This window comes from Jaculus jaculus, chromosome 6 (assembly GCF_020740685.1).
Source record: "Jaculus jaculus isolate mJacJac1 chromosome 6, mJacJac1.mat.Y.cur, whole genome shotgun sequence".
Lineage (NCBI taxonomy): Eukaryota > Metazoa > Chordata > Mammalia > Rodentia > Dipodidae > Jaculus > Jaculus jaculus.
In genome coordinates this window covers 110093969-110107437 of record NC_059107.1, presented here as the reverse complement: position 1 = coordinate 110107437, position 13469 = coordinate 110093969, and the positions used below count along the sequence as shown (strand labels likewise).

Below are 13469 nucleotides of genomic sequence, written 5' to 3'. Positions count from 1 at the left end.
TTAGAAATCAGTGTTATGACTTTCACTCTGTTGTTTTTAGCTCTCCTAGCATTTGGTTTTGTTTTACTTTTCTATGTTGAGACCATAATCTCATCCAAGAGTCACAGCATGATTGTTTTCCTGTAATAAGTGCTAGTGGTACCTCCTTTCATTCTTAATTTTTTTTCTAATTAGGTTATAAATTATATGGTCATCGTTTGCCTCTAGAAAGGTTTGTGCAGTTTTTTTTTCTACAGATTTATGGATCCCAAATGTACTCTGTGAGAAAAGATAAAAAACTTGTATATCATCTTTCCCATAGAACCAGAAAGAACACAAATGAGAATGTCTACAGGAGGGAGATCCATTTGGCTTTGTTTATGGTTCTATTTCCCAAACTTCTTCATCAAGAAGCCTATTGTTGGAAGCATTACAGTATATTTTAGAAAAGTAGTTTAAGATAATTTTAACTTTAGTCCTAATTACTACAACCCTCTGTTAGAAATAAAACCCTGAATATTAACCATGTTGGCATGTTCTCTGCCTGTCTATAAAATGATATAGTTAGATTGCACTCTTAGGCTAAACAAATTAGAAAAAGAAAAAAAAAATACATTGCTAATTTCCTTACCAGAAGCTTCCTTTTCTTATTTCTCCAGTGATGGTAATGTAGGATGACTCAGGATCAGCAGACATCAAGGGTGGTGAGGATGCTGGTGCATTAATGGCTTGTGTCACTGTAGGCTGGGAAGACTGCTAGCCATTGTGGGAATAGCAGTGGGAAGAGTTTACAGCTGTAAACAAGTGAGAGGATTGGTGATCACAAAGTATGGTGTCAGGTGGAAATCTCCAAAACCACTACTGTGAGGAGCATGTGGCTCCGATTTCCTCAGCACTCCTACGTCTAAGAACACACTGTCTCTGGAAACAGGGCCTACTGCCTACCTATCAAGTCCTACACAGAGAACTCCTAAATTATTACCTTCTAAACCCCACAACAGCTACGTTAACCAAGACAAAAAATGGGAGGCTACTTTCAGAACACACAAGAATTTAAATCAACATCTTTTAAACTCCACTAATTTAATTTTGTCAGTTATTTGTATCGGCTTTGGCAGAGTTTCATTCACTGGTTTTTGTTTGTTTGTTTGCTTGTTATTTTGTTTACAGAAAGATCAGTACAATTACTTTTCAGAATACCTCACTATTTTAAGGCATGGTCAGCCATAAACACTTGATTTTAAAATGATCTGCTGAAGATTAGGTTTTCAATTCTCTGTCGACCGCACTAATATGAATCACTTCGGCAACACATTCCTTGCATTTGCATAATGACAAAGTATGACAAGATCGGTTATTATTTTTAACATCTGAGCTTGCTGGCACTATGCTCTTCATCACATCTGTGTGTGAACCCTTTCCAAAGCTATAGTGGCATCAGAGACATACATTTTTTTTGAAATAAAGTAATGTCTCCCTGAGCTATGCAGTGAACTTGGAATTGTTTTTTGCAAAATATAAAAAAGAAAATTCCCAAGCCCCAATAAATTACTAAACTTTAAAAGAGGTTGAAAAGAACCATTGCATAAAGTTGTCTTAAGTAAATATATTCTGTAAAACTGGCACAGACTTTTGCTTATACGATTGTCTTGTACATACTGCCCTCTGCCTACAAAATTTAAGAAAAAAATCACTTTCTGTCATGAGTTATCTAAAAATCTTAACAGTCTGTCATAAATATTTATGACCTGTAACTTACTGGACTTTTCTTTCTAGGGTAGCAGAGACCATTTCCAATATAAGAATAAATTATATTTCTAAAACTCATTTATGATTAGAGTTTGGGGAACTTACAACTGATTCTGTAATAAAAGTAGAGTATGTAAATAGTATTCACACCCTTGTAATTTGATTAATTTCCTTCTTAAGCTATGAAAAGCATAAGGAGGGAAGACTCCTTATACAACTGAATCAGGATACTGTGGACAACCCATTTTCCATCTCAAAGGTTTGGGAGATGGGATGCATGATGGCATCGATAGAAGTACTTGGAGGAGGTGAAATTTAGACATTCCACCTGCACTGCTCAGTCTTTTCCACCTTCTAGGCCTGATACTATTACTATAGATGTGTAAACTGCCAGAGAGGCTCAAGATTTTAACGCAGTTTCTCTTCAACATACGTATGGCTTTGACTCATGCCTCCTGTTGGAGGACTGCCTTTTGAGAGGAAATTGGACATATAGTATTCAACTTGGCTTATTATTAGCTTCCCCCTAGGGAACTTTTACAGTGTTGATTCCCAAGGCTTCGTGAGTAAAGGAGAAAGAAGAGGCAGGGATGATGGAGGTAGCTTTGATTCCAGTATATTCATCCAGATCTTATACGTCACTGTGGCTGTATGGCCACTTATGACCTATTTTTATGTTTGCATGCTTTTCTGTCCCAGCTTTGCACAGGTCAAGTACACATTCCCATATCTAGTGTGTATTCATTTATTATTTTCCTTATGCCAGGCAACCCTATTGACGTGCCGGTAACAAAGACGAAAAGAACAGAGGCACATATAGCAATCACTCCAGAATTAGGAGACTGTAGAACTATGTGTGAGGTCAGCTTTGATGTTCAGCTCATTAAGTAAGGATAGGGTCCCAGGGACAGTGGCAGCAGGAGCACTATCTGAGAAAGAACGAGACCGTAAAAGTTCCCTGAATTCCAAGTAAAACAACAAATACTGTATGGAGGGTTAGGGCCAAATACAAAGTTAGCTTGACATAGAGAAAATGAACAATCTATGTACCTTACTGAAGACTACATTTTTTTTAATTGATATTTTCCATGATTGTAAACAATATCCCATGGTAATTCCCCCCTCCCACTTTTCCCTTTGAAACTCCACTCTCCATCATATCCCCTCCCCCTCTCAATCAGCCTCTCTTTTATTTTGATGTCATGATCTTTTCCTCCTATTATGATGGTCTTGTGTAGGTAGTGTCAGGCACTGTGAGGTCATGGATATCCAGGCCATTTTGTGTCTGGAGGAGCACATTGTAAGGAGTCCTACCCTTCCATTGGCTCTTACATTCTTTCTGCCACCTCTTCTGCAATAGACCCTGAGCCTTGGAAGGTGCGATAGAGATATTGCAGTACTTAGCACTCCTCTGTCACTTCTCAGCACCATGATGCCTTCTGAGTCATCCCAAGGTCACCACCATCTAAAAAGAGAAGGTTCACTAACCAAAAGTGAGAGTAGCGCTAATATATGGATATGAACATTAAGAGAAGTGCTTATTGAGCAGTTTGGTGAACATAGTATATACATTTAGCCAGACAGCAGCAGACGTTACACCCGTAGGGCTCATGACTACCCATGTTGTAGGTTGTCAGTGTCAGGGATGTATTCCCTCCCATGAAGACTACATTAAAAAAAAAAATCATTGAGAACTTTTGAGCTGTGAAGTTAAGAAGAGCATTAGTGTAGGTGAGGAAGTAATAGGAGAGGCAGGCATGAAGGTCGGCACCAAAATGGTGGACGTGGGCATAGCAAGAAGAGGGAGTCACGCGAGATGCTTGTGGACTCCCGTGTGTGGAATCTTGTGTGTACTAGTGGTAGGTGTGGGCAAGGGCTGAACCTCCTTGAGGAGGTGTGAGAGTTACAAAGAATTTGAGATCATGGGATGTATTCATCAGTCTTTTAGGTTTTTATATTTCTTTTCTAACCTCCTCAATGCTGTGAGTTAAACTATCACTTCTTAAATTGTAGTGTGAAAAAACTTTTCTTCAAATATTTTGCATTCTGAGTACACCAAATGTTTAAATTATGAATTAGATTCTCATTTTACTTTCTTAAAAAAAAAAGTACTCATTAGGTTTAAATCAGACCAAACTGAGCTAATGAGTGGATTTAAAAAGGGAAGCATATATCATGTTTCATATGGGGTTAGAATACCAACCAGTGAACTTAAAAATTACAACTAAAGACAACTGGTAGGAAATATTGCTATAATAAAATTCTGTGCTTTGTGAACAAATAACACTGCAGTGTACAGGGCTGGACTGTGTTGGGTCACTGAATACAGAATAGGGCGAATTTAAATGAGGTTTTCACATTGTCTATATCTGCCTAAGAAATTCCCCAAACATTTGTGCTTTGGAACTAATTTAACTTTTGATTTATAATTTAGTAAATGTTTCCTGACCATCCACTGCATACAGTCTTGGTGCTAGGTACCTGAGAAGGGATCGTTTCTTCAAAGTGTTAGGATTTGAAAATGAAATGGATCCCATAAACTTATGTACTGGAGGATTGTGCTTGGTTGTCAACTGGTTGGCTTTGGGGAAGTTACTGGATCTTGAGAGCTCTGATCAAAAGGTTAGTCCCTTGATGGAGATGGAATACATAACGTTTTGGGTAGGTGGGAAAACTAGGAGATGGTATCTAATTGGAAGAAGTAGGTCAATGAGGGCGTCTTGTCCTAGGCCCTTTTTGCATTCTCTTATCTGTCATTTGTTCATATTTTGCCTGAACAAGAGCACAGAATCAACAGAACTAAGAAACATCGACTGGAACTCTTGAAATATAATAAATCTTTGTATCCTAAAGTCATTTGTGTGCCTTATTTTGTCACAGCAACACAAAACCTAACACAACAAGATAGGGAAATGAATAAATGACATAACAACATTTGTCATTGTCAGAGACAGGGCCAAAGGAAAGAGAGTTTTAGAAAGAAGGAATTAATTCCAGGAGAGGGAAGGAATGGTCAGGAAGTTTCCAGAAAAGGGAACACTAGAGGATTGTGAAAAGTGAGCAGGGAATGTGATGGTCGGTTTGCAAATTTCAAGTAGTCAGCCCTGTGTGGGCAGTGGTAATGAGTATGACTTTCAGGAGACAAACTTTTCACCTAGAAATTCCTATTGCTGGAGATTCTAGCTCCCCTGTTCTGAGGGTGAAGCCGTGATTGCTAGGTGACTCCACGACAGACCACAGTGTATCTTACTGCCATCATTCTTGAATTTTAAATTCTGTGATTAGATATCTTGCTTTATTTATCATTGTTTTCCATACCTTTCACCCTTCCTGCCACAAGTTAAATGATCAATAAATGTATGCTGAGGAATGAGGTAAATGGCCAATAATCACTGCAATAAATTGATAATGCCTATTCTTTTTCTTAGGCAGTGACTGCTTAGGCTTTTAAATGAGTTTACTACTGCCCCATACTAGTTTGAAAAGCTAGAATTGACTGTCACATGACAAATTAATGAAGGAAGCCTTTGGTGGAAGGATGGTAGGCAACTTTAGCATAGGAAAAGGGTTTCTTTCTGGCTTAAAAGCTTATAATAAAACTGAGAAGTGGTCTATGAAAGTACTCTAAACTTTGCGAATAAGCACTGTTCATAAATCATGGCTTATACATCATTTGTTCCCAACTTAATAATCTGCTGATATAACCACTAGAATACAAGATCAAAAAAAAAAAAAGTAGTTGTTGACCTACTTCTTCCAATTAGGTACCATCTCCTAGTTTTCCCACCTACCCAAAATTTAATGTATTCCATCTTCATCAAGGGACTAACCTTTTGATCAGAGCCCTCAAGATCCAGTCACTTCCCCAAAACAACCAAGCACAATCTCCATAGTTCATCAAGTAATACTTCTGCATATTAACTTTATTTTTACATATCTCAGTAATCATGAAAATATAATTTATATGTGTAATTAATATATAATATCTTTTTCTCATGTGTGCATGTACATGTATGTGTGTCGATATGTGTGAAAGCCAGAAGTCAATCTCTTTATCAACCACTCCATCACCTTGGTATTTTTTGAAAGAGGGTCTCTCACTGAACCTGAGACTCAATAATTTGACTAAGTGTAACTAGCCAGCAAGTCTTAGGGTTACTCCTTTTTCCATTTCCTAGCATCCTAGCGCGGGTACTATAGGAACACAGCACCACATTTAGCATTTGGGTGTGTGCTGGGGATCTGAGCTCAGATCCTCATGTGATGCAGCAAGCACTTTACCCCCTGAGACATAGCTCATGTGGGGAGATGAGCCTCCAGGAAACGTCTTTCTACTTGTGTATTTCAAGTTTAAACATAAATGTTGGTGGTGTGGTGGTAAGCCTAGCTGCCTTCCAAGTTTAAACTTAAGACATACAAGTAATAATGGTTGAGGGCTTGAGGGATGGCTTAGCAGTTAAGGCACTTGTCTGTGAAGTCTAAGGACGAAAGTACAATCCCCCAGTACCAAGATGCACAAAGTGGCACATGCATCTGGAGTTCGTTTTCAGTGGCTAGAGGCCCTGGCACACCTATTCTTTCTCTCCCCCCTCAAATAAATTAATTAATTAAATATTAAAAAAAAATAAAAGATATTTTTAAAAAATATAATAACTGTGGTCAAATATCAGACTGTATGAACCAATACATTTCACTGTTTATTGAGCAACAAATATATAGGATCGTATTAAATATTAAAGTTTTAAAATAACCTAATTTTTAAAAAATTTTTTATTTTATTTTATTTTTTGAGAGCAACAGACACAGAGAGAAAGACAGATAGAGGGAGAGAGAGAGAATGGGCGCGCCAGGGCTTCCAGCCTCTGCAAACGAACTCCAGACGCGTGCGCCCCCTTGTGCATCTGGCTAACGTGGGACCTGGGGAACCGAGCCTCGAACCGGGGTCCTTAGGCTTCACAGGCAAGCGCTTAACCACTACGCCATTTCTCCAGCCCAAAATAACCTAATTTTTAAAAGTCATTTTGTAAGCAAAAACTTGTAACTAACAAAAATAAAAGTAAGCTGCAGTTCTTGGGTAGCTTAACTTAGTTAATTTTTCACTGATGAAGTAGCTTTGCATGAATATTTACTTGGAAAATAATATGATTTCTTTAAAAAAATTTGGGTTTCTGTTTGATCGACTAAATGTTCCAGATTTGAGTTACCCACTTATGATCTGTGAGTATTCATGCAGCTTAACAACTGTTTGGTGTTTTCCAGTACAGTCTGGACATTTTATTAGCCATGCCTTTGCATGTAAAGCCATGTGTAGCAGTTTGTATTTGCCAGTTCCATGTTGCTGGGATGAACATCTGAACCAGGCACAGTTTAGGGGAGGAAGGGATTTATTTCAAACTTGCAGATCTAGGTGAAGTTCTATCTTTGACAGAAGCAGCTGACTTCCATTCATTGATCTAAGCAAAGAGAAACCTCCAGCCAACAAACACCAAAAAGTAGCAAGTACCAGGAACCTTGCCAGACAGAACTCATCTCTCTTTGCATCCTTTTAGGCTGGATTTCAGATCCACACACAAACACACTTTTGGGCTGAACCCTAGGATCTGCCCCCAGTTTTATCTCCTCCAGCCTGGTGGCTGGAGACCCAATTTACAAGTTTAATTTGACACTGAGTCTATGGAGGCCATCCATTCAAAGTACCATGCAGTCTCAAGCTGGCCTTTTCTGAGCTCCAAAGGGATACTTTAAATAGGTGAGTTTTAGTTTATCTGTGACTCTGCCCTGCTGGCCTTGGATTTATAGCTCATTTAGTTTCTGACACAAAAATTTACCAATATTGGGCTGGAGAGATGGCTTAGCCATTAAGCGCTTGCCTGTGAAGCCTGAGGACCCTGGTTCAAGGCTCGATTCCCCAGGACCCACGTTAGCCAGATCCCATGTTATCCAGATGCACAAGGGGGTGCACACATCTGGAGTTTGTTTGCAGTGGCTGGAGTCCCTGGCCCATTCTCTCTCTCTGTCGATCTGCCTCTTTCTCTGTCTGTTGCTCTCAAATAAATAAATAAAAATAAACAAAAAATTTTTTAAAATTACTAATATTTAGATCAGTATGCACTCAATTATTTTCTTAAAGAAATCTCAAAGTTAAAAATTAATGTTTGGTATATCTACTATATTTTGGGCTTTTTAATATGTAGGGCCAACGTATTTTTCTCTATTGATACATAACAAGGCTTACGGAAAATTTAATTTTCTTGATGTCAAAACTATTTGTTGATCTATGATGCAATAAAATGCACTATGCTTAGGATACTTTCTTGATGCTTTAATTATTCTTGTAAGTTATCAGCTATCTTTAAAGTTAATATGAAATTATTATATTTATGAGACATGATTTGTTAATGACAAGTGAGATCAATTTTGAATCCATTATTTTTTTTTATTTTGTAAAGATATTTCTAGGAATGCCCTTTAAGAGGCTGGAGGAATGGCTCAGCAGTTAAGAAACTTGCCTGCAAAGCCTAAGGACACAAGCTTGATTTCCCAGTACACATGTAAAGTCAGATGTACAAGGTGGTACATGAGTCTAGAGTTCATTTGCAGTGGCTAAATGTCCTGTCACATCCATTATCTCTATATATGTATCTGCCTCTCTCAAACAAAGAAATAATTAAATAAATAAGTAAATAAATTATTTAATAAAAAAGGAATATCCTTTATTAAAATCCTGTGGAATCATTGCTTTGTTATCCGTTGTACTTGAAACCACACATTTTGGTAATTCTTTTCCTTAAAGCAGAGATATGAGCAAGTTCTAAATCAGGTTATCCATCTGAGGTCTAGATCAATACCAGAAGCTATTTTACTGAGCTAGTAAATTATACAACTGCATTTGAAGAATGAAGGAAAAGTTATTTTCTATACAGACACAACAGATTGCTTGAAGACAAATCTACCATATCTGAGCCCAGCATGGCTTATTTTCTAGTATTTTCAGAAATTCTGTGCTTTGTGCTCCTGTCATAAACTATGTGGTAGCGATCAAGAAAGAAGCCTGTGGAAGATCCTTCTATAAATTTATTTCAGAGATAATCAGCCTCATTCATATATTGTTTTCCTTTCCTTTCATAAGCCATAGTCAGAATTGCAATTTGTAGTTTTATTTTTTAAGAAGAACTGCATGAATATTTTAAATGCAATTTGGTATACTACATTATTGACCATGCATTATTTATGTTAAAATTCTCTTTAATCATAAAGGCCTCACAGAGTGCATGAAAGGGGGAGTGGGTTGAATTTCTTCTTTGTATTTAAGGTCATTAATGCGGGGGTCGTGGTGGCAGTAAATTCTCAGAGAAAGGGCTTTGACTTCTCTACATATTGTTTATGAAATATGAGAAAGTTAATATATAGTTTGAAACAAATCCATTGAGTTTAGAAATACCATATTCAATGTACTTGCAAGTAAATACTAACTTGCCTTGAGAATGAAACATATTTGCAAAAGATGAAGAATAATGACAGACCTGTTTGTTTTCAATGAAAAGGAAAATCATAAAACAAATATCAGATAAAACTGCCTTGCACAATAAAGCTTCACTTATTTTTTAATAGACTATTATTTTAGTATCCCCACCACTAGTTTATAAGGGCAGGGAACATTTTGTTCGTTACATCAAACTATTTTTCTCTCTTAGGGTATAATGTTGTATGCTCTGATTTTTTAGCTTATAAGTTGGTTATATATATATCAAATCTTATGTATTTAATAATTTATTGATGAATTAATTTATTCATGTATGTTTAAATTTGGAAACATAGTTGTTATGGCTTTTCCACTTAATATTTTGGGACTATTTCTTAAAACATTAATTATACTTCAATAACATGATTTTTTAAAGCATTTTATTTATTTATTTATGAGAGAGAAAAAGACAGATAGAGAGAAAGAGGTAATGGGCATGCCAGGGACTCTAGCCACTGCATACGAATTCCAGGCTCATGTGCCCCTTTGTGTATCTGGCTTACATGGGTCCTGGGGAATCGAACCTAGGTCCTTAGGCTTCTCAGGCAAATACCATAACCGCTAAGCCATTCTCCAGTCCCCCAATAATATGATTTTTAATTTTTATGTATTCTATTCATATATGCTTTAATTTATTTAGTAACCCCTTTGTAAATTTTGGTTCTTCTTTCCTAATACAGAAAATTTCTGGGATTTTTTTTGTTTTAATAGAGAGAGGGAATATAGAGCCTCACTTATCAGAAGTGGTCTATACATAGTGACTTCTTTGCAAAGGCCACAGCATGGAAAGGGGCAGGAAGTTTACCTCACAGGGGCCTGACAAGCACCACCTCAGCCAGCTGACAGCCATGGTAGGTGAGGTTTGCATCTCTGTTGCTGGATGATAGAAATTGGCACTTCTCTCTGGTCCTTCCAGTAACATATGGTCCCAGTCTAGTCATAAGAACAGCATCAGACAAATCCCAAGGACTTGACCAGTACTTCTCAAAACCCACAAGACCTTCAACACCAAGGAAAGTGAGAAATAACCCCCAGGGAGGACCCTAAGGAGACATGACAACTAAATGCAATGTGACATCTGGATGGGATCCTGAAGCACAAAGGATCTGAAGTGAAAGCTAAGGAAATGTGGAATGATGAAGTTCTGTTATTCATTAATTCTGACAAATTTGCCATGTAATTATGTTAGCAAATGAAAATATGCTGGAGACATAGCTCAGTAGTAAAGGCATTTACTTGCAAACCCTAATGCCCCAGGTTAAGGTCCCCAGTACCCAAATAAAGCCAGATGCACAAAATGGTGTGGGGCATATGTCTGGAGTTTGTTTACAGTGACAGGAAGCCCTGGTGTACCCTTTCTTTCTTTCTTTCTTTCTTTCTTCCTTCCTTCCTTCCTTCCTTCCTTCCTTCCTTCCTTCCTTCCTTCCTTCCTTCCTTCCTTCCTTTCTTTCTTTCTTTCTTTCTTTCTTTCTTTCTTTCTCTCAGTCTCTCTCTCTCTCTCTTTCTCTCATGTGTGTGTGTGTCCCTCCCTCTTTCTCTCTGTCTCAAATAAATAAATTTTAAAAAATAGTTACAGTACCCCACTGAGGAGCATCCCCAGTGGAATGGGAGCAGAGATGAAGGGAAACAGGTACTATGTTTCCATACAAAACATCTTGTTAAGTATATATATATATATATATATATATATATATATATATATATATATATATATGGAGAGAGAGAGAGAGAGAGAGAGAGAGATAGAGAGAGAGAGAAAGGAGAGAGAGATAGTAAAAAGAACTGGGTGTGGATAATATTGAAATTACTAGTACTATATATATTATTTTTATAAATCTGAAACTATTCTAAAATATATATTTTATACCAAAAATAAGAAAGTTGTGCACATGAAACACCTGCATCTTAACTGTTACATACCTCTAATACATGTATAGGGTTTATTTGGATTGTTCTCATTTTAGAGACATATTTATCTAGTTTTAGCTGTCAGAATTAATATTCTTCACTGTGCAACCAGCATTGTCTTTAGTTGGTGATACTGTCATTTCTGAGCCCTAGATTATTGAGACTTGTGTGTCTAGACCAAAAAAGGTCAGAATCTTAGGGCACAGGTATACTTGTAAAATGATCTTAGGTATTAGCTCTTTAATCACACATAAATAAAATGAGGCCATGTGTATATTATAAAGCAAGATTTTCTTTTTTTATATTTTTATTTATTTACTTGCAAGTAGAGACAGAGAATGTATGGACATATCAGGCCCTCTAGCCACTGCAAACAAATGCAAGACACATGCCTGCCTTGTGTATCTGGCTTTATGTGAGTACTAGGGAATCAAACCCAGGACATGAGGCTTTGCAGGCAAGTACCTTAACCCCTGAACCATCTCTCCAGACCGAGATTCTCTTTTTACTACATGCAGTGTGTAACATAGCAGGTCTGAGGAACCATTATGATTCATTTCCATAGGCATTGAGCTAGCATCTAGAAACATCTGTTCCATCCTGCCAATTGGACTAGATGATGATGGAACATTCCTGGCTTGAAGAGCTCACCCAGCAGCAGAGGCCAAGATACAGAGCTACACAATGCTTAGGAAATAGGTATGTTGTAGAGCTCACCACCTCCCATGCCTTTATCACTTCATTCATTACTTCACTAAATGTTCAGAGAGCGAGTTGACTGCGTGATTGGTTGTGGTCTAGTCACCCAGGGTGTGCCAGTGCACTACACAGACCAGTGCCACCCACCCATGAGAACTTAACACTGTCTGAAGATGACAACATGGATTCTTCAGTTAAGTCCAAATCTCTATAGCTTCCACTATATTTATTAATTTTTTTCATATAAAGCCACTCTCACATTTGAAGACAATACCTGTGTGTTGGCTCTTGTCCTTACTCTGGTCTCAACGAGTGCCTTCTATTTTAGATGGCAATGTAGTTGCTGAAAGTCAGGAAGGTGAGGGCTCAAGCTGAGATTCTGCTTTGCAGCAGTAATCTCTGCCTATGTCATTTGAGCACACTGACTCACAGGTTCCTTCTCTATAAAATGACACTGGTGTTTTCACTTTACATAGTTACTGTAAAGACCAGAGATCATTTGTATAAAGTTACCAGCTATTGAAAGACTACAAAAATAGTTTTGCAAAATGTAGTGTCTCAATATAAATTAACCAATCGATTTTTATTAGGTGTTTTTTTCTTTTTTCAACTGAGTCCTCCTCCTGTATCTGTGCTGTCAGGATTTTAGACCTTGCTGTCCACTGACATTTGTTTCTTTTCATGTAGTTTTGGTATATGTTCACAGTCCTTTATCTGAAATCTGAAAGGTAGACTCTTGTCTTGGACTGTCAACATTTAGAAAAGAATACACCTCTCTCTCTCTCTCTCTCTCTCTCTCTCTCTCTCTCTCTCTCTCTCACACACACACACGCATGCACGCACACACGCATGCACACACATCACCTGTGCACTCCTCAATATGCACCTGTTACCCCGGGAGGGTCAGGAGAGTAACAGTGCTGTGGAATGTGTCGATACTCACATGTAGCAGGATAAACATAGTCCTCCCCCAGCCCTCCCCAACTCTGATGGAATTTGGCCACCAAAAGGGTTAAAAGGAACTATGAGTAAGGGTGTAACCATACCCACTCATCTGTTGCAAATACACTACCCTTTGAATGTCATATGGAATGCTAAAGGTTTATAACAGATATATAAGTATGTAAGTAAACTTAAAAAATCCTCTTTTAAAACAGAGGAATATTTCCCTTCTCTTAGGTCTCTGAGTATATCCTGCAAAGTGGGGTTTTCATTCATGTAAAAGCCATGTTTTTAAAGGTAATTATCAAACACGTGGATAAGCCCTACAGTTAGTTTTTAAATGTTTTATTTTAAATATTATCTTTGTGTGCCATATGGTAAGTACCAGAGGAGCATTTTATTTAATTTATTATATTCTAATTTATGATGAAATGTTGTCTTTTCTTTTATATTATTTTCTTTTTGGTTATGAAAATCATGTTGTATGATAATGCTATTAACTTTTCAGTATTTTATAAATTGTGTTTATCAAAATCTTGAGAAAAATGTTCCTTTATAAAAAGATTATAATTTTTAACCAGTAGAGGGAGTCAGCTACAACTAAATGCAGTTTAGGACAAGACCAAAAAAATAAATACAGACTTAACATGTGGAGTTTAAAATGTTCAGG

The 13469-nt window shown here is 37.3% G+C and overlaps 1 protein-coding gene across 11 annotated transcripts in view; it reads left to right on the top strand.

Moving 5' to 3' along the window:
• The window catches only part of Grip1 (glutamate receptor interacting protein 1), a 667112-nt gene that overhangs the window by 347167 nt on the left and 306476 nt on the right, over positions 1–13469 (top strand). The window contains exon 1 of one of the 11 annotated variants that reach the window (XM_045151480.1): positions 11837–11857. The exons of the other annotated variants lie outside the window; for them this stretch is intronic. The gene's annotated coding sequence lies outside the window, so the exon portion shown is untranslated. Of the gene's footprint in view, positions 1–11836; positions 11858–13469 lie in introns of those variants that run through there. 11 annotated transcript variants of the gene reach the window in all.